This window comes from Pteropus medius, unplaced genomic scaffold, assembly GCF_902729225.1.
Source record: "Pteropus medius unplaced genomic scaffold, Ma_sr-lr_union100, whole genome shotgun sequence".
Taxonomy (NCBI): domain Eukaryota; kingdom Metazoa; phylum Chordata; class Mammalia; order Chiroptera; family Pteropodidae; genus Pteropus; species Pteropus medius.
Window position 1 is genome coordinate 4,152,707 of NW_024350924.1, and position 20,968 is coordinate 4,173,674.

General features: G+C 52.5%; 1 protein-coding gene and 1 pseudogene across 3 annotated transcripts in view; one reads left to right on the forward strand and one right to left on the reverse strand.

The window, feature by feature from the left end:
* Positions 1-20,968, reverse strand: part of KCND3 (potassium voltage-gated channel subfamily D member 3) — a 202,996-nt gene that overhangs the window by 70,884 nt on the left and 111,144 nt on the right. The window lies entirely within an intron of this gene.
* Positions 15,046-15,164, forward strand: LOC120585276 (uncharacterized; annotated as a pseudogene).

A 20,968-nucleotide genomic window follows, 5' to 3' on the forward strand; every position in this document is an offset into this window, starting at 1 on the left:
CTCTTTCTTTCCTTCCTTCTTTCATTACTTTCAACCAGCCAACATTTTAAACAACCTCTTAAATATGCCACATGGGTAGGAAAACGAGGCAAAGGCAAACTAGGCACAGATTCTGCCTTCGGGTTCACCGAGGCCCTGCAGACTTGTCTAGGAAGAGATGCTCCTTTTTCCAGGACGGAGGAAGGCCCCTCCTTGATAACCAATGCCACTTCAAAATTATTCCTCTGTTGTCAAATTTTTAAAAAGCATCCTGCTTCTTTGATGGTAGACATACACTTCTATTCTTTTGTTGGTCTCTATCATTCATCAGCTTTCTCATTGAAAACCAGTGGCACTTTATCTCACTCCAATCCAGGCTCCATCATCCCAGGTGTCCACAGGGTCCATGTGGATCACCCTAACAATAGCATCCCCTCTAGTCCCCAACTGTCCCTTCTTTGGAGGTCTTGAATCCGATGTTCCAGGGAAAACAGTGCCGGTTGCCCATGTGGCAGGCCCCCACAAAGTTATCTGTGTCCCCACTCATCCTTATCTCTCTCCCTCCATCTCACTATAAAAGGCTGTCTTCCTCTTATCTGAGCTGATCCTGCCAGCATGCCCAGCGCCTCATCCGCTCCCACCTTCTCAAGGGCGTTGCTCCATCAATTATACCTTTATCTGACATCTTCTTCAACCTCTCCATCTCTACTGCTCTCTCCCGAGCTCAAGGCTCTGCTCCTTAAAGACAAATACACCTCTCTTGACCCTGCACCTGCTATGGCCATTGTCCCTTTCCTCTGCAGCAAGCTTCTTAAAAGCACTCCACACGCGTTCCCTCCACTTCCATCTTCCATTCACACAGATCCCTGCCATTTACAGAGAAATGTGCCCACCGAGGCCGCTGATGGCCTCCTCGTCCAGATCCGGCAGAGCTTTGTCTCTGCGTTGCCTGACCTCACATTGGCCGCTGTTGAAAATCCTTATGGAAATTCAATTCTCCCTTGGCTTCTGGAAACTAATTCTCCCCTGGTTTGTCTCCTGCCTTTCTGATCATGACTCGGATCCCTTCACCTCCCTTACACGCAGGGCTTGGCATGTCCTGCTATCTGGTTTCTGCTCTCACCTCTGACACCTCAAATCCAGCATATCCCGAACGGGCCTCACCGTCCTGTGTCTTCCCTCTTGTTCTCCAGCTCAAGGAATGCTGCCCTTCAGTGGCCGAGTCACCCCTGCTTTTACTGCTTATAACTGCCTTATATATTAACTCTACGTAATGCAAGCGAGCTATGGAGAAATTTAGCTAAAAAAGTGGCTGACCTAGGATTTGAACCCAGAGAGCCTGGCACCAGAATCCATGCCCTCACCCACTAACCCACTGCTTCTCTGTAACCAAAGCCTGTGGATTCTACTTCCTTAATAATTCAACATCACCATCCCCCTGGACCGCTGCATCCTAAAGGTCTGGTTGGCTGCAACCTTGCTCCCTATAATTCATTCCTCAGTGGGTCTCCATGTCCTTCAGGATAAAATCAGAGTCATTGGGTGGGTAGGCGAAGCCTGTTTTTACTTCTCCAGTCCCAACATGGCTAGAATTATGGTGGCCACATAATTTATCGTCCTAACCGGGATTGCCTGAGAGTGAACAAGGGCCTGTTTATAATTAAGCTGGGCCAATAGGTATAAACTAGGACAGTCCCAGGCAAACTAGGATATATGGTCACCCTCACTACCATCCACTAGATTGAAATATCTGCTGTTCTCTGAACACACTCTGTTCTTTCACCTCTGGGCCTCGGAACTCTCAGTTCCCTCTGCAGAAGAGGGCCATTTGTCTCCTTCCAGGGGCTCCTCCCCGACGTCACTTCCCCCAGGTTATGTAAGGCACCTTTCTTCTGTGTCTCCTTCATGACACTCTCTGCTGCAGCTGCTGACAGAAGAATGGGAGCCGGTGTCACAGCAGCGTGGTTAGGTGTAGGGGCGGGGGAGCCAGGCCACCTGGAGTTGAATCTCAGCCCGCCCACGTCCCCGTTAGGTCACTTGGCCTCTTCGTGCCTCTGCTTTCTCGTGAGTTTCTCGTGGGGACTCTATGGGATGGTCTATGTGAGACTAGCCTGGCATATAGTAAACACTCACTAAGCGTAGCCACTATTATTTACTGAGCATTTGCTACGTGCCAGGCACGGTGGAGCACGTCACACTCATCCCACATACTGTCTGTCACAACGGTGAGTGTTGTTATCACCTCGAACCATCTCAATTTTACAGCTCGAGAAACTGAGTCTTAAAGAGGTTCCTTGCCCCAGGTGATAAAGCAGCTGGATGCCGGGTTCCAGCCTGGGGCCCAGGACCCCGGGGCGTGTGTGATACCCGTGGTGCTCACTTCAGTCTCCCTCACTAGACCGTCAGCCACCTGAGGGCAGAGACGGCACCTTTTGCCTCAGTGTCCTCAGCCCGGGGCCGGTGGCCGGCCCAGTTCAGTAAATGTTCACTGAAGGAAGGAAGTCACTTACGACCTGGCGACCAGGCGAAGGCGTGCTCACGCTCACGCTGAAATCAAACGTCAAGAGCGAGGGAGGAGGGAGGCACGTCCAGGGAGCCAGAGGGACTGAGGTGGGAAAGGTGCCTCTCACGAGGTGACGGAGGGGGCACAGGGCCTCGCCTCGCAGGATTTGGGTTTTTATGTCACAGAGACAGAGAAGAGACACCTCTGTATCTTTTCTTCCCAGAATTTAGGCTTTAAAAATATACTTATTGGGGAGGAGGGGAGAAAATAGTGTACGAGTGTGTTTGTGTATGTGCATTTGTATTTTGCTGCAATTTGGGCCCCTCCGTGTCCCTCGTCCAAGATAAAAATAGCCCAAAGAAAATAAAACTCCTTCAACCATTTCCAGGTTCTTTTCTGGAACAAAAGCTGCAGGAAGGACAGCCTAGAAGGCCGTGGACCTTAGATGATACCCAGTAATTCAGCAACAGTGAAGACGTGTGTGTGTGTGTGTGTTTGCGCGCGCGCGTGCGTGTGTGTGCATGTGCGTGTGTAGGAGTGATCTAGGTGGGGGTTGGCATATCAGTCCCCATTCCTGAGGCTAAGCAGCAGCAAATTAACAAAAAAAATATTCCTACCAGGCCTCACACTGCTAAAGAGTAAATATAATTATCCTTAATCAATACAGGCCCTTCAGCGCTCGCTAATGGCTGTCCTGGGCTTAATTGTTCACAGCAGTTGGGGAGCGAGGACGGAGAGAGCGGCGTCCTCCAGCCTCCCTCTGCCAGGGCCGGCTGGCCCGCAGCTGCAGGCAGGGGCCCCAGCACACGTGATGGGGAAAGTCGGAGGTAAAGCTGGACAAGGAGAAGCTCACATGGTTTGGCCCAGACTGACCGAGCTGCCGCCTGGCGTGGCAACCCCACAGCCCCCGCGGTGCCTTTGAGGGTGTCCTTGCCGGCCCTCCTCCCATGAGCCCGTCCTTCAGCCCGGCCGAGCCCTGCTCAGCCTGGAGTCGCTCTGTCTGCTGACCCTCAGGGCGCGGTGGCCTGGTTCCCTGCTTGGACTCTTCTCCTCCGTGATGAGGTCCCTTTGGTCCCTCTGTCCATTATTTCAGGGACCAGATTTCCTGTCTGGTGCTCTAACCCCCCAGCGCCAGGACTCCTCATCCTGGGCCCTCCATATCTTCTATTAGACCTGCCTTGTGGCCGCCAGTGGACACCGCCACCCCTCCACCCGCCGACTCAGCTCTTGCCTTTCTGAAGGCCAAAGAGAGCCCCCTTCTCTTCTAGGGAACGCACCAGAGAAACCCATAAGTTTTCTCCATCACATTACGTTCCTCCCTGTTCGATCCTAGCGACTTCTCCTCTTGTCCTTTTCTCTGTGGGGCTGGAAAACATTTGATTCTCCTCCAACCGACCCCTGCACAAGAATGTCACCTCCCCTGGTCCAGTCCTAACAAGCTCTGTGTAAAATTTCAAATCCTTTGGCACCCTCAGTTGGCCTGTTCCCTGCTCCCTGATTAGAGAAGCCCAAATTGCCTGAGTGCTAAAAATAGCATCTTCATCAGTCACTAACCAACCTGATAAGTAGCAACCCTAACACCCCCTGCCCAGTGTGCCTGGGGACACATCTCCCAAGCCTCTGCTCCCTCAGGAATCCCTGGAGGCTGCAGCACACTCTGGAGACCCCCTAGAGCCAGCCCACAGGCCTCACCCCCCTTGGAGCATGTCCCTTATTGTGAAAGATAACCAAGGTAGGGACACGTGATCAGTGGGTGTCATCGCAATCACCCTGGGGACCTTAAAACACACAGGCCGTGGGTCACAGCCTGGGCACACTGAATGGGAGCCTCCAGGAGGAAGGCAAGGGGCTGTGTGCTCATTGGGACCTCGGGTGATTCTGACGCAGCTGGTTTGGTCACTGGCTGCTGGGAGCCACTGCACCAGATGACTTTCCCATGTTTGTCCTTAACTGCTAGGAAGCCTAGGAACTGGGAAAGTGACCGGCGACATCACTGGGGACAGAAGGCCGGCTTCATGTTCCAATGCCCCATGACACATCCATATGGGGCTCGAGCCACAGTCGCCAAGGCTGAACTGAGCGTGTTTCTCACGTGCAGAAAAGCCTGTGTAGGGTTTGCTCTCCACGACAGTCATGTGGTGGCTGGGAGGCTGGTCCTCCACGCTGGGATGCCTGTTTCTCTCTCATCTGTGTTGCTGTCAACCTCCTGTAACGTCCAACTGTTTATGTCCATGCGATCTTCCCCACCGACTTTACAACCTGTTGCTTTTGACCTGGAAACTCCTAATCATCCTTCACGACTGAACCTGGATACTCCATCCCTAGGAAGTCTTCCCTGAGCTGCTACTCTCCCCATAAGCAATGGTTCCTTCCTCTCTATACCCCGAAAAGGCTGTTCTTGCAAAGGACACAGTCCATTGACTCACAGTGTGTTTTGTCTGTCTGTCCGTGTCCCCTCTAGACCAGGGCTGTGATCATGTCTAATCATCTTGGCATCTTCTGAGTCTAGAACAGCCTCTGCTGTACAGTATGTGCTCAGTAAACGCTCGCTGGGTGCAATGTGAGCCTCTGCCTGTGGAGTGCAGGCTCCACCCAGAGCGCTGGGAACCTCACATCTTCTAAGAGCCTGGATGCTCCGTAGAGCCGTGCACACACACCTCTGGGGAATAAAGGGAACGGCGGTGGGTGCTCCGGTTCTGCACCAAACTCATCTGCACTCAGGGAAAATGTCGACACTCTCGCCACCGGCTCCTGGCAAATTTCATCACTCCCTTCTCTGTCCAAACCTCTGTAAACACGCCCGCCGTACTGCAACCACTTGTTCACGAATCTGTCTTCCCCACTAGACGCGAGCTCCTCGGGGACCAGGCGCATTTCTCGTTCTTCTTTGTATGCCCCATCCCGGCGCCTAGCAGGGCGTCTGGCACAACGTGAGTGCTCGGTGCCTGCGCGTGGAGTCGCTCACCACCGGAGCTGTGCATGTGTGTGGCTGTGGGACCAGGAGCGGCTCACAGTTCGTGGAGACCCTGCAACGAGAGTGACGTGGCTCTAAGATCCTCGTAGAACAGTCTTGCCAAGTGCCACTGCCCACTTGGTAAGAGCGAAGTGCTAGGGCAGTTTAGAAAGATGCCGGCTCCTCGGTTTGGCTCCCCATAACCTCCTCTTGTCCCTATCCCTAAGGCCCCAAGAGCACCTGACCCATCAATCTTTATAGCTGCTGCTGCCTGGATATGTGACTGTATGTGGAGGTCACGGACCTCGTGCGTTACAGGCTCAGGTCTCCGGCCCGCAGGGTTAGCAGAGCAACCCTGTCTTCTCGTCCTCCGAACCGCCTCCTGCTCAATATGAATCAGGTGCCGGCTACGTCTAAGTCCCTGCTCCAGGTGCCGAAAGCACTCTTCTGGAAAGAGATCCTGAGGGGTCCGTGGCTGTCGCAGTTGGAAGAAAGTTGGCAGGGAGAAGATAGGGTGGGGGCTGGACCAGAGGAGCAAGTCCAGGGACAGTAAATTACAGATGCTGGGAAAACGGCTTCAGCACCTTCAGGCTGCTCTGCGCTCTCTGTGGCATGCTCCGCAGCATACGGTGTGGCTGGGGTGCCCTTCTCCGTGTGGCTGGGGTGCGGTTGGGGTGCCCTTCTCCGTGTGGCTGGGTGGCTGGGTGCCCTTCTCCATCCGCTGAGTGAATAGCGTGGTGGTGGTTGGCTGGGGTGCGGTGGGTGCGGTGTGGCTGGGGTGTGGTGTGGCTGGGGCCCCCTTCTCGGAGGTGGTAAGGACGGGCAGGGCACTGACGCTCAGAGCTGGGCACGCGCGGTCTGCGTGTGCCAGCCCAGACGGCTTCCGGCCTGGTGCTGGGCTCTGTCCCCAGCACCTCGCTTAAGGGTAATCATTTTAATAAATCCGAATTGTGGGACTCTTGCCCGCGAGTGAAACCGAAGGCGAATCCACGATGCAGACAGAGGGGAGTGCAGTCGCGTGGGGCTAACTACGCACACGCCAAGCATGTGGCGGCACACCTCCGACCAGCAGGCGCGGGGCGTGCTCTGGGACGCAATTAGTGGCTGTGCACGCATAAAAAATGAGCCAGCGCCGCCTCAAGAAAAAGAAAACTTGCTGAAGTCACAACTTCGAACCCGTGTAGTTGCGATCACGCAGTGGCGTCACTTCGGCTTCAGCGGCATCTGCCCCTCCTCTCACGTGCAGGTGGGCTTGCCTGCGGTGGCCATCCTTCCGCCGTCCCCCTGCCTGGCACATCTTCCCTTTCCGCGTCCTCTGCTGTCCCAGGGCCTGGGCTCCACACTGCGTCACCCTGGCCCTCCCCGGGGGCTGCGGTGAGTGGAGCATTATTCTCAGAATAATAGTGACGGCGTGAATGTGCCGCGTCTGGCACCTCACGTGTCTTACCTGCTGATCCTCATGGCAATGCTATGGGGCAGCTAATAACACTAACCTCACTTTTACGAGGGGAAACTGAGGGTAAGAAAGTTAAGTAAGTTGTGCGAGGCCACCCGGACGGCCTGACCTGCATGCTCCCCGTTATGCTCGGGGACACGGGAACGGAAGAACCAGGCTCGAGTCCCAGCATCGGCACCTCGGGCGGGTCATTTCCTCTTTCCTCTCTGGAAAAGTGTGATAATAAAACTTGCCTTCGGGGTTTTCTGATGTGGAGATGGAACGAAGCCGTGTCTGTGAGCGGGACAGGCGGGGAGCGCCCCGTGCCAAGGCCCGGGGGGCAGAAGCGCACGGTGGTTGGGCCTGGCCGCCAGCATCAGCCATCGGGGGCGAACCCCCTCTCTGCGTCGCCCTGTCCGGCCCTCGCTCCCTTCACTTCGCAGCTTCTCAGGGGCCGTCCCTGACCACCCCAAGTGGTATCGCTGCTCCCACCACTGCGCACGAGAGGCGCCGTGCCTGCCGGGGTCCCCCTTTCTACCCTCCCCCGCCTGGCGCTTCCTCCACTCCCGCCTTCTCTGCTGCGTTTTCCTCATGACCCTGATCACCTTTCTCATACTACACACTGCACTGTGTGCTCCCGTCTCCCTGACCCCTGCTCCCCACTAGCGTGTGAGCTCCATGGGGCAGGCGTGTTTATCTCTTTAGTTCGTGGTTGTATTCCCAGCATCAAGAACCGTGCCTGGCACCTAATAGGTGCTCAATAAATATCTGAATAGAATACCGATCGAAGATCCTTTGAGGCAGAAAAAGTACAGGGGGTCCGTTAGGACAGGAGGTCCCCCCCACCCCCGATGTTCCCTACGCCGAAGCACGGCCTCCGGCTCAGGAGGTGGTATGGCTCAGAGCAAGGCCACTCGCCAGAGTAGTCACCAGGCAGCTGACTATTTGGGAGCCTTCTTGGCTGGGGGTGGTGTTGCCAGATAAAATACAGGACGCCCAGTTAAATTTGAACTTCATATCAACACGAATAATTTTTTAGTACAGCTATGTCCCATGCAATATTTGGTACACACTTACGCTACGAATAAAAAGTATTTATTGTCCTGTATTTTTATTTGCTAAATCTGGCATCCCTAGCTGGGGGACGTGTTTGTGCGGCGCCCTGAGAAGATGCAGGCATCAGGAAGAGTCCCTCAGCCACAACCAGACCTCCTCCTCGGCTGTGGGGAGGGCCCCTTAGAGAGTGGCTTTGGTGAGCATGCAGGCGAGAGAGAGGCGGCAGAAGGGGTCAGGGGGCGTGGAAGGGTGAGACACTGACCTCCGCCAGTGGGTGGAGGCTGCTTCTTCGGGAGTGGGTGTGAAGGGTGAGGATACGGGCATCTCCCTTGTGGCACGGATAACTCTGCTTAGTTGTTATTGGCTACTAAAACACCTCCCCTATTGCAAATGCCCACACTCATTAATCTCAGGGAAGGCGTCGCCTCCACTTCAGCGATGAGGGGATTAAGGCCTTGAGCTACCAAAAGCACAGCCTATGTCACCCACCGGTTAGCTGCTGAGCTGGGGCTCGGACCCTGGCCTCCTGACGCTGGACTCGTGCCCAGTCTGTGTCATGAGCAAACTCTGGAGCACCTGGAGAATCCCACTAATACTTCTCGGGAGCCCGTTAAGTCCCTGACGCCATGTCACAGGCAGAGTCTGTGGTCACTTCTGTAGCCTTGGTTGGCCACCCACCCCACCCACGTCCAGTCTCCAGGGTGGGCTGCTCTCATCACCTTTGGGGCCACTCTGTGAAGCCAAGATCTTTAGGGACATGGGGGAAGTCAGGCTGAGGTTGAACCCAGACTGACACCTCAGAACCAGAGGTGCAGCCCCCGCTCGCCTGCAGGAGCGGGAATGCTGCCTTCTCTCGCTTGCCTTGCTCAGGGCTCCAAGGCCTGGGCTGCTCCTGCATCCTGCATTGCGCAGGGTGTCCCATTGAGCAGCCTCCAGGCCTCCCCAGTTTGCTCCGCCCCCATCCGCCCTCAAGCCCACCTGTCTCCCTCCTGGTAGAGTTTTTGATGCCTGTTATCCAAAAGCAAACTAATCTCATCCACCCTCCAAAGGTCAGAGGTTTGTTCCAGCAAGTGAGGTCCAGGGGTGACTCTAATCACCAGCCTGTAATTACTTTTCACACCCTAGCGGCATCTTGAAGGTCCTCTTTGAGCAAAGAGTCTGTCTTATGCTAATGACCACACACCAGGCAGGCATGGGAGGGAGCATGTAGGAGCAAGGAGGCGGCTGGGGTCCTCTTCCAGACTTCCGGGACTGCGGGAAGCTGGAGGTACATTTCTTGCAGAGTGGGCCAGAGTCAGCTTTCTTCTCCCCATCTGGGTCTGGGAGGACCATACATCTCACGTTAGACCTTCTCTATGACCTCCTTCGGCATCTCCCACCTCTGATAGACGGCACACTCCAATGAGGGTAAGCAGGAAGGCTGGTAAAGGGTCTCCCTACAGAGGCATGAGGAAGGTCCGCTGAAACCACGAGGGACAGCACAGTACGCAAGGCAAGTAAGGCAGAACTGTCACCAAGCCTTGGCCAATGAGATGGAGGAAGGAAGTGGCACCAGAACCCGGGGAAAGAGAATCATGCCGAAAGGGCCCCCTTGAGAGGAGCTCTGGCCTTCGGTGTGGGACAGAGCCAGTCCAAGGTGACCTGCAGGACACACCTCCATTTCACTCTCCTCTGTCTGTCCAAGCTGCTGGCAGGGCTCCCGTTGGAAAAGCTGGCCGGAGACAGAATGCAGGGAGGGAGGATGGCAAGTAGGCCTGAAGGGTACCCTCTGGCCCACCCGCTCTGGACGCCCCCTTGGGAATAACTCACTGGGGGTGGTGGGGGGTGGTTCTTCACTCCCACCTTACTCAGCACGAGAAATGAGGGGACAGCGAGGGTGTTCTGTTCTGCATTAGATCCCGTGAGGGCACTGATGTGGTGTGGGTGGGCGCTTTCAGAAGTTTCAGGAAAAGGAGCACACGACTGGGTCTCAGAAGCCGCGGGACCTTGGCCTGTGTGTGACTGTGGGGATGTCGCTTATCCTCTTGGAGTTCGTGTTCTTGTCTGTGAAGTGTCATACTGACCACCAGCCTGCGACGAGGACTACGTGGGGTGACGTGAGGGGGACGCTGTCTGCACAGCGCAGACGTAGGGTGGGTGTGCAACGAGCCTGGCTAGCATCGGAGGAGGTTGCCAGGTGACCGATGCTTCCCCCCAGTCCCAGGCCCCCCGCCTGCAGCCTCTCCCCGCCCTCCTCTGGCCAGACCCTCAGTGTGGATCTCTAGCCTCCGCCTAGCCTGGGGTCGGCTCTAGGAAGCCCGCTGCCAGCCCCACCTGCCGATTTCCATGGTGATGCTCATCAGCTCGGAGCTTGTCCCAGCACTGTCCCTGTTTGTTGGCAAGTCCTGGCTCCAAGCTCCAAATGACTGCACTGCTCTGCTGGGCACGGAAGTGAGCAGGAGGGGGCTGGGGGCCCAAAGGAGGCAGAGGAGGGAGGGGAGGCCCTGGTCCAGGCACCCTGGGCCGGCAGCTCAGCAGCGCAGGGAGAGGGGCCCTTCCTGCCTGGGAGAAGCCAGCAGCTGCCTGTCCACCTCCTTAGCGGGCACAACTAAGGCGGTTAGGAGTCTGGCGGCTTATGTTTATTCATGTGCCTTTCACACAGCCTTTTGTGTAGGTCACAGTCCCAGGGGCTTCGTGGCCACGCCCCCTTCTTTAACTTTCTCTGCCTCCACCAGTTCCTGGCGCATCCTGCGCCCTCTCTCCTGGATTCACTTACAGATTGTTAAGAAGATCTGTATAATATCTTAAAGTTTACCAAGTGCTTTCCACACCCATCACCTCACGTAAATCTCCCAGCAGCCCTGCCTGCCTACTATTATTACCGTCACCCCCCATTTCACAGATGCCCCGCTGGCTCGGGGCTCCGCCCACTCCCCCCACCCCCCACCAGGAGAGAGGGTCCCCCCCCCAGGAGAGAGGGTAGGCTTCTGTGCAGGGACGGCATCAAGGGGAACAGAAAGTCTGCGAGATTCCTAATGTGCCACTGCTGGGTGCCCGGGGCCCCAGGTGCTGCGGTCAGGAGAAGCTGTGTGACCATGGGCTGATGGAGGGGCCTTCTTGGGGCGAGCTGCCCTCTGCCTCCTCTCCTGGCTGAGTGCCAGGGGCTTCTTTGCCAGCAGGACAGTATGGAAAGTAAATGCCTATCACGTACTGGGGGCGGGGTGGGGTGCCGCAAGCCTCTGATGGAAGCACAGCTGGTAACTGTTGCTGTCTCAGCAAATCTACACCTGGCGGGGGGCTTCAGGGGACCCCAGCAGCCTTCTCTGCTCTGCTCCATTCAGGGGTACCCAGAGAACTCCAGGCATGCCCCCTATCTCAGTGGAAGGGCCACCCAGCTTTAGGGGAACTCGCCTGCCCACCCGTGCCTTCCCTGGAAGGCTCCCTCTGATTACCCTATCTAAAGAGCCCTCTGTGACTCTTCATTTTCTTACAGGATTTTTCTTAAAAACATATATACTCACCCCAGTAAATTATGATGTTATTTCTTCACTGTCAGTCCCTTCCCCTAGAATAGAATTTTCATAAAGAAAGAGTACTAAACTAAATATTTGGTGGCTGAATGTATAAATGAATGCATGAAATAAACTGGACCTTTGGGAAGGTCCAATTTACATTTATGAGCACTTACTATGCACCAAGCACTTTTACTAGGGTTATTTTTAAAAGTCTTTTGATTCTCACAATAATGCTAGGAGGTATCTTTTGGTTCCCTCGTGTCACAGATAAGGAAACTGATGCTCAGAAGGTTACCCGACTTGCCCAAGGTCACACACCAGCTGCCACGTTCCTCATCACAGAGAAAGACACCATCAAACACATGGCTGCCCAAGTTGAGGGTCACGCCTCCTCCATCCTGTCCCCGCTCCCCGCCCCACAACACCCACACACAAATACACACACCCACCCACACACACACACACACACACACACACACACACACACAGTGCCAGGTCCTGTCACTCCGCTCCTAGAAGATTTCCTGACGTCACCTTATCCTTTCTTCTCCCTCGTCATTTTCCTAGGCTAACCCACCACCTTGACCTCACCTTGACCCTTCAGGGTCTCAGTTTTCTTCTCTGTAAAATGGGGGCAAGTTCAACCAACCCTGAGCGCCAGTCTCTCCAAAGGCCTACCCAGTAGGGGGACTACCCGTCCTGCTTGGCAGGGCTGCATTGTGACTTCTGTGGACCCTTTGCCTTCATAGTCTTCTTCCTCCATAAAAAAAGTAAAAATTAAAAAGTAGACTTTACCACTGCATTGGTCTAAAGACAAAGATAATCCCGACTGGACTGATTATGATATATTCGTTATTATCATATTCATTCTGATTTAAAAAATTATCATATTATTATCATTCTGATTAAAAAAATTAAAATTAAAACATTTTTGTGGGCGTCTAAAAGTATCGTGGACCCTAAGCACTGTGTCTATTGTGCCTGCCGGACAGGCTGGTTTTGGTGTCTTGAGCACAGAAAGTCCCACATCCTGGGAAAAGTGTCAGTCTCGGGCAAACTGGGACTGTTGGTCACCCCACTCCAAGGCCTCCGTGGACCCATTTCTCCACGGCCCCCCTGACCTCGGTGTTTCCTCCCTTCCCTTGGCTAGTTCCACCCCTGACACGTGGGCGCCCCTGCTGGTCCCTGATCAGACTGGGCACCCTCTGCCTCAGGGCCTTTGCACTTACTCCTTCCGCCGCCTGGCATAAACACTCGGCCAACGTCATTCAGATCTTTGCTCAAACGTCACCTTGCCAGCATAGCTTTCTGCGGCCACCAGCGCCATACCCCTCTCACTGGTCTCCCTTCCTCCCTCCTACACATGTCTAGTTCTTTCTCCACACAGCAGAGAATGACCTTTCAAAAAATCAAATTGATCATGTCTGTCTCCTGTTGAAAAACGTGTCTTGGTCCTCATTTCCTTTAGAAGATCCGAACTCCCTAGCATGACCTACGAGGCCTTGACGCACCAATGCTACAAATCAGACGGCACAGTCACGAGCCACAGTGCTGACCCCTGCGTAGCTCCTGCTCTCCCGAGGCCCTGCCGGAGCACAGCCTGCACGATGGCCTTGTGGGAAGCAATCCAGGGGACCTGAGCCTCAGCGTTACCTCATCTAAGACGAGAAGGGACCGCGGCGTGCCAGTGGGGGACTTGGAATTGGTGCCGATGGGAAGGAAGTGAATGATGGGATGACTCCGCGAGGCCCTGCAAGTTGGGGTTTTCCTCTCTCCCTGAGCCCAGCTGGAACCTCTGGGGAGACCATGAGGGACAGTGCCCATCCCCCTCTCCCCCCACGTGGCAAGGGAAACTATCTAGGACTTTACTTGGAAATATTTGCCTTCTTTTGTCTCTGGATATCACTGGAGGCTGGACAGTGCTTTCCAGAAGCCATAGGAGAGAGCGTTTACAAGATCCAGTTAGGAAGTACTTCCCCACCCCCCACTTTCTTGCATGCTACAATTTCACTCCTCCGTGGAGAGGGAGCGCCAGAGGACTGTCCCACCACAAAGGCCAGTTTCCATGAGAGCTGAGCTCCACGAAAACAACGCAAACGACTGTTGAGCCTTTATCACGCACCAACCTCTGTCCTTAGCATTTTTCACATGTAAAGTCATGTGCTCCTTACGGCCGCCCTGGGAGGTGGGTGCTATTTGATGAGGTGAGGGTGTGGAGTAGAGCTCCTTCACCCCACGATGCCAAGGTGGCAGGAGGTGTGGGAAAGCCTTTCCTCACCTGGGAAAGCACCCTATGGACAACCAGGGACCATCTGAGGGGACCACTTCATCGGAGCTATTCTGCTGCAGCTACGGCGCCCGTGGACACAAGTTCACAGTCTCAGGTGCTACCGACAATAGGTATCACGACGGTGCCTGGAACACGGCGGACACTCAAAAAAGTATGTGGCGAATAAGCGCCTTTATTGATCACGCATTGTCTCACCGAAGCCACATAAAAAACCTAAGAAGCAGCTATTGTGATTCTGTCTAACAGATGAGGAAAAAGGCAGCTCGGAGTAAATAAGTAGCTTAACTGAGGACGCGCAGCGAATAAACGCGGACGCCGGGCTTTGGCCCCGGCCAGCATGGTCGGACTTGCCTCTGACAGCTCAGGCGCTTGACTCATATTTGTTAGGTGACTCATGAAAACCGGGCCACGGACAGCTCTACCTGAGATGAACACTGGGCAAGAGGCGTTCTGGGCATGGGAGCGGAATCTGCAGCATGGCTGCGGCATCCTGGGCTTCCCCGCCCCCAGCTCCCTGGCTTGGAATTTAGCTCTGTCCTTGCTGCTAATGGATGACCCAGGCTCCCAGGTTCCCGCCCAGCCCTACCCATCCTCGAGCTGCAGCTGTGAAATCACAGTGACAGATCCAGTTTAGTTCCCAGGATGAGACTGTGATTATGTTTGCCTCAGCAGGGAGGTGCCCCCTTCTCCATCCTTGCCCTATGACAAACGAGCTCTCCTTTCTCAGTCAGGTAGCTCTGAAATACCACCTCTTCCATCAGGCCTTCCTGGATTGACTCGATGTCAGCTGTCAGCTGATGGAGGTTCTTTCTTCCATCCAGAGAAAGCTTTGAGCCCAGATCTCAGCCACTGTCTATCCCTGTCTTCTCAGATTATTGATAGGACATCTCTCTGAAGGTTTAGGTCCCAGCAAGGAGGTCTCCTCTCCCTATTGTTCTGGAGAGAAGTCCTTTTTCAAGCAGAAGCTGCTGGCAGGGCCTGTCTCACCAGCTCTTATTTCTAAAGGGCCTCATAGGATAAACCCACTAGTTGAGGGAGCCTTGTGAAAAGCCCAGGAACAGAAGGGTGTGTGTGTGAGTGTATGTGTCTGTGTGTGTGTGCACGCTCATGTGTGCAGAGAGAGAGATGGGGGAGAGAGAGAAGAGAGGGAGAGCGGGGTGGGGGGAGAGACGGAGGGAGGGAGAAAAGTAGCTAGCATAGATAATTTAAGGGGGGGAGAGGGTAAAGATTCCTTTAAAAAGAGAAAGAGGACGTGGTTCCATAGTGGAGCAGTTAGCACATCTGCTTTACACGCAGAAGTGCTGGGTTCACACCCTAGCGGAGCCACAGTCCATGATCTACGGCCATGCCATCCTGAACAAGCCCGATCTTGTCTGATCTCAGAAGCTAAACAGGGTCGGGCCTGGTTAGTACTTGGATGGGAGACCACCCAGGAAGACCAGGTACTATAGGTATAAATAATAACAATAATAATTAATAATAATAAAAATTAAAAAAAAAATAAAATAAAAAGAGAAAAAAAGAATTTCTTAGGGGAGGCTCTGCTGAGGGCGCCTGGATAACCCCAAACATCTGAGTCCACACTAAGGGTCCCCATGAAGATGTGCCCTGACTCTAGGCTCAGCGATTGCGGCACATGGAGGCACTTTACGTGTAGATGTTGGGGTTCTTCTAGACTTCAGCTGTGCAAATCCCTTTCCTTTCCCTCCCTCAGCACAGTCTCAGGGACGTGGAATAATAGGTTTTTGAGATCACGCTAAAAGCCTTTTCCTTTTACAGATAAGAGAACGGAGGTCCTAAGACTTGCGGCAGGTCCAGTGCATGCCCCACCTTGCAGGGAGCTCCCTCCTCCCCGTGCTCGTGGAGGGAGGCCAGTGGCAGCAAGGGGGCTGCAGAGGACCAGACAGAACGTTCTTCTCATTCCTCCTCTGCCTGCTCCATCCCTGCTCCCTGAGGCAGCATTTTTAGGCTGGCAGAGCAGGGCTGGGGTGCAGGGAGGGCTCTGCAGGGAAGAGGGGGGCCTGCAGGGCCAGGGCAGACACCAGTGACAAGAGCAATTTATTTCCCAGGCACAGATTAGACGGCAACTGAGAATTTCTCCCTCTACCATTCATCAGCTGGCCGCCTCCGGCAGCCTCCGTGGGGTCAGGAAATTTGTCTTGACTGCAATGCTCTGCCACTTTATTTGGGCTCCTGAGGCTGAAGCCATACCAGAGACCCCCAAACCAGCAGAAGGAATCAAACCCAAAGATCATCCACAGAGCTGGTACTTTATAATCTGCACCCACCTGCTCCCACCCTGGGCTGTACAGACTTCCCGAAAGACATGATGCGTTTCCTTGGGACCTGCAGAGAACAAGGGGCTTCTGTGAGCACACTGCCCTGGCTGGGAAGGGAGCAGCCCCTGAACCCTGTGCCCAGGGTCTGGGATCACTGGGGTTTTCCTAGCCTGTGTTGACAAGAGGGTGTTGGATGAAAGTACTATTAGCTGAAAGGGTTGGAAAACTTTTCCCATAAAGGGCCAGATAGTAAGTATTGTAGGCTTGCAGGCTGTCATAACCACTCAGCTCTGCCACTATAGGGCAGAGGCTGCCATAGACAATACATGCGTGACTAGAGCAGCCACGTTCCAATAAAACTTTATTTACAAAAAAACAGCTGACCGGCCCATGGGCTGAATACCAATGCTCTCAAACCTTGGGAATTTGGAAGACTTCACCTTCGTAACAAGATTTCTCAATTAACCAGGATCGTGAAAATTTTTACAATGAAAAACTGTAAATCAAGTGATGGGGCCATTGGAGTTTACCCTTAATCTAATACAGTGAGCCTACGCATCCCGCCAAGCCTCCGAAACCATGGGCTCTGCTCCTTTGTGGATGTGGGGCTGTTCTGTCTCGCACCGTGCTTAATCAGCGCTGTGCAGAAGTGTGTAGGATTCAGAGAACAGGCTCCGAAGTCATCAGTCCTTACTCTACTACTTACAAGCTGTACGACCTTAACCTCACTCGTCTCGGTTTCCTCATCTGTTAAATGGGGCTGATAGCAGTTCACCCCGACAGGGTCCCTGAGAAGCTGAATGAGTTATGACAGGAAAAGCACTTGGGGGTGCCCGGCTTGGGGTCAGTCCTCACGTGTAAGTGTTGCCAGACCCTAATTAACCTTCGTGACACCCTGACCAGGGGCTGGCTGACCTTGGTGATGTGAGGGGTTGAGGGGTGAGGATGCTCCTCCTGCCACATGGGCAGCACTGACCATCCCCATCCAGGCACCTAGGCATTGGGCATTTGGGACTTCTCTTTTGCCTTTGACTATTTTGGTTAGTAAAATGTAAATTCTGATGTCATGCTAGGACTCAGTTATCTGGCTTTTTAAAGGCTAAACAAAGATGAACAAACAGAGATCTTCTTTGTACCCGTCCTTCTTGTCATGTAGCTTGAAAATATTTGCCTGGCTCTCCCCCTTCTTCCAGGCCCCAATCATCCCTGGCTGCCACTTCATTTGTCCCCACTAGGATGTTTCTGGGACCACGGAGGACATCTCAGGAGGAGCTCCTGAGCCAGCGGGGTCAGGCAATTTCCCAAACTCTGCCCTTCAGAATGACTCACTGTAGTCCTCACCTTGGCCTCACAGAAGGGCACATCGGCAGGAAGGGCAGGTTTTCCAAGGAGTAATAGGAGAGTGTGCGCGTCTGTGTGTCTGTGTGTGTAGGGGGAGGGAGAGGGGACAGGAAGGCAGAGGAAGACATAGAAGACGAATACAGTTAGAGAGAATGCTCACATCCAAGACGGGCAGAATGCGAAACTGTAAACAGATATGAGGTGGTGGAAATAAGAAAAAGTAGGAGACAGGAAGTAGGAGAAACAGGAGACAGATTCAGGATGCTGGTGGTGTACCAAGGGCAGCCAGAAATTCAACCACTTGTCTTGGTCATAAAGTGTCCTGTTTTGAGCTTGAAATGTCCTTGACCATGGTGCTGAACTCTTACAGAGGTGGTCGAACCATGCTCTGACTTGAAGCTGTTAGAGTCGCCCGATTCCCTATGATAGTTACTGAGTTCCCGCTCTGTGCCTGATACTCTGCTACCTGCATTCTTTCACACACGTCATCTCTTTTAATCACATGATAACTTCCTAACACAGTAATTCAGAGAACTGCTAATGTCCTGCCTTCTGTTACTCAAACCTAACCACAGTTGGGAGTGGGCACTGATGAAAAGTATCTCACGTTGTTGTAAGGACCTTAAAAAAGGCAAGAGAGGACAAGAGAGAGCTGGTCTCTGGTTTTAAATGATAACCAAAGGTGTCAGCCAGCGTGGGTTTTGTCCGACATGTGAACCGCTAGAATACTGCATGTCTATGCTAACAGGGGCAGGGTGCTGGGGAATTTTAGGTATTACTATAAATTAGTATCTTTAAAAGAACATGGAAATGATGTATCCAAAAGAGAATCTTTTGTAGTAGAGATTCTAGCAGCTCTAATCCATTCCAACTGTGATGCTATTACCCAAAATACTTCTGGACTTTTCTTCTTGAAGTTTCTTTAAAGACACATATTTATATCTTTTTTTTATTATAAATATTCTTCAAATGTGGGTGTAAATTATTTTTGAAATAAAATATTTTTGGCCATTTTATTTTTATTTTTAAAAATTTTAATAGATTTTATTTTTTATAATAGTTTTAGGTTCAAAGCAAAATTAAGAGGATACTATTTCACTTTTCTGTGTTGTTTCTCTGATTTTCTTTGTTTCTTTAAACACACACACATACACACAGTGGCTGAGAAACAGAAGTGCTTTTTTTTGTGTCAAAAACAAGGTGTGACTCTAATGTATTAAGGCTGCCTTTTCTACTTAATTCCTGAATCAGCCATAATGGCCATCTCCAGAGAGATACCCAACAACCAATCAGCAATGCTAGCACCACTGAATTAAGTATGCAGCCTCCCAAGGAAACACTTTGAAGGGCACTGCAATCCTTTCAATGCACATCATGGAGAGATTCCTATGTGCGCTTATTATTTTTAAAAAAATCTTATTGCTTTAAAGACCTGGCTCTGCCAATTACTCACCTCGGTGACCTTGGATAAGTTACCTAACTTCTCTGTGCCCTGGTTCTTCATCTGTAGAAAGGGGGTAGTAATAGTTGCTAACGAGTTAATACAAGTAAAATGTGCTTAGATCAATGCCCGGCCAAGAGTGAGCGTGCGGTCCATGGTCACTTCCAACTGTCCTGCTGTTCATTCATCCTGCTGCCCTTAGTCTCCTAGGCACATCTCCGGGTAGAGGATCCAGTGAGTTAAGACACGTTAGGAAGCTTGGTCCAGAGCCTGGCATCGGGAAGGTGCCCAACGCACATCTATTGATCTAATTAGAACTAAAAGTAGCCCTTTAGGAGATGAGGGCTTACGTGAGGGTTTATGGAAAACTGGAAACTCCCTTGGATAGATTTGTAAGATCACCATGTTTGGGGTATTTTCTGACTATACAGAGCATCCCAACCCTGTGAGACTGCAGCTGGAAGGAAGGAGGTCATGGAACCCTTTCAGCATGCCCCGCCCCCCACGGGAACACCTCTCACCGCCACTTTCATGCAGTGGGTGCTGAGGGGATGGGACGCTTCATGTCGTCCCAGAAAGGACAACTCGCTAGAACGTTAGTTTCTGAGGCGTAGTCTCCCCTCTCCTAGGGCAATATGCATGTCTAAGTGAAAAAGCTTTAAAAACTCAAGGAACATCATAGGCGCCTTGAGGAAGGTGAACAGAGAATTCTGGGTATTTTGTAAGGGACTTTGAAGAAGGTCCTTCTGAGCCTGGTCAAAATCCTAGCATTCATATAAGACACCGTTCTCGTGGGCAAGAGCAGAGGCCTTGGTGTTGGACAGACCTTGGTTCCAATTCCGGCTCCAACACACACAAACTGTGCGATTGGGGAAGCTGCTCACTGCTCTATGCCACGGTGCCTCATCTCACCACCAGGGAGACTCCTGGCATCTACCTCACCGGGCTGTAACAGGATCTCAGTGAAGTGAGGCCCGTAGAGCACCCAGCAGAGTGCCCGGCACAGGAAGCTTTCTAGACCTGGTCACTCTAATTATTTTAAGTGGCTGATTAACATAGCTACCATTTATTGAGCACCTACTATGTGCCGAACATTCTGCTCAAATGCTTTACACACATGTTATTTAAACTTCACAATAACCCTTTGAGGTATCTTTCCCATTTTATAGTTGAGGCGACTGAGGCCTGAGAATTTAGGTGGTTTTATCCCCGAGTCATACAAATAACAAGTGTGGAGTCAGGGTTTAAACCCAGGATGCCTTGAACCCGAAACCCACGCTTTTAAGCCTCATCTTGTCGTCTTCCTTAAGTCACCCATTCTACCCACAGGCACTGTCGCAGCAGGATGCCAGCGGTATCTGACGGAAATCAGAACCCCTCTTTCCCCTTTTCTTTTTCCAGAGGGATATCCTACAATCTTATGTAATAGTTCCTCTCAAAAAAGTCTGTTTAACATTCGTAGATTATAGATCTTTGAAAGTGAGCTCGTGAGACACAGAAACACACAAGTCATTAGAACATCAGACAGAAACAGAGCTCCCGGGGCCCCCACCCCCGCCTCCAGGACCACCTGGGAGTCCCAGTGGGGGCTTCCTCCTACCCCTCACTCCAAACTGGTCCCCCAGCCTGAAGTCTCCTCCCCCTCTTCCTTCCTCAGAGGCGTGGCCCTGTGTGCTCAGTCGGGGAGGAAGAGAGAGGCGAAACCAACGCAGTGAACATCCACCACGTCCCGGACTCGGTGCCAGGCAGTTTCACGTGTATCGTCTTATTTCATAATACTGCAAGGAGATAGTGTGAGCCTGCTTTTCCAGAGGAGGAAGTTGGAATTCATAGAGATTAAAATGCAGCCAGGAAGCGGCGGATCTAGGTTTGGAATTCACATCTGATAAGTCTGTACCCCTATTTTTCCTGAAACCACCACCCAAAGAATGAACACACACACACACACACACACACACACACACACACAGAGTTAGGCACTGAAATAAAGTGCTTGTATCAAATCCACAGCAAGGATAACTATATTATGAATGTAATTGGGGGTAAGTGGAGTGGGAAGCAGATTGAGATCCTGGTAGAATAATAGTTGGTAAAAATTTTTGAGTACTTGCTATGTACCAAGCACTGTTCTTTCTGTTGTGCTTTCTGTTGTGTTAGTGCTTTCTGTTGTGTTAGCTCATTTAAACCTCACAAAGAT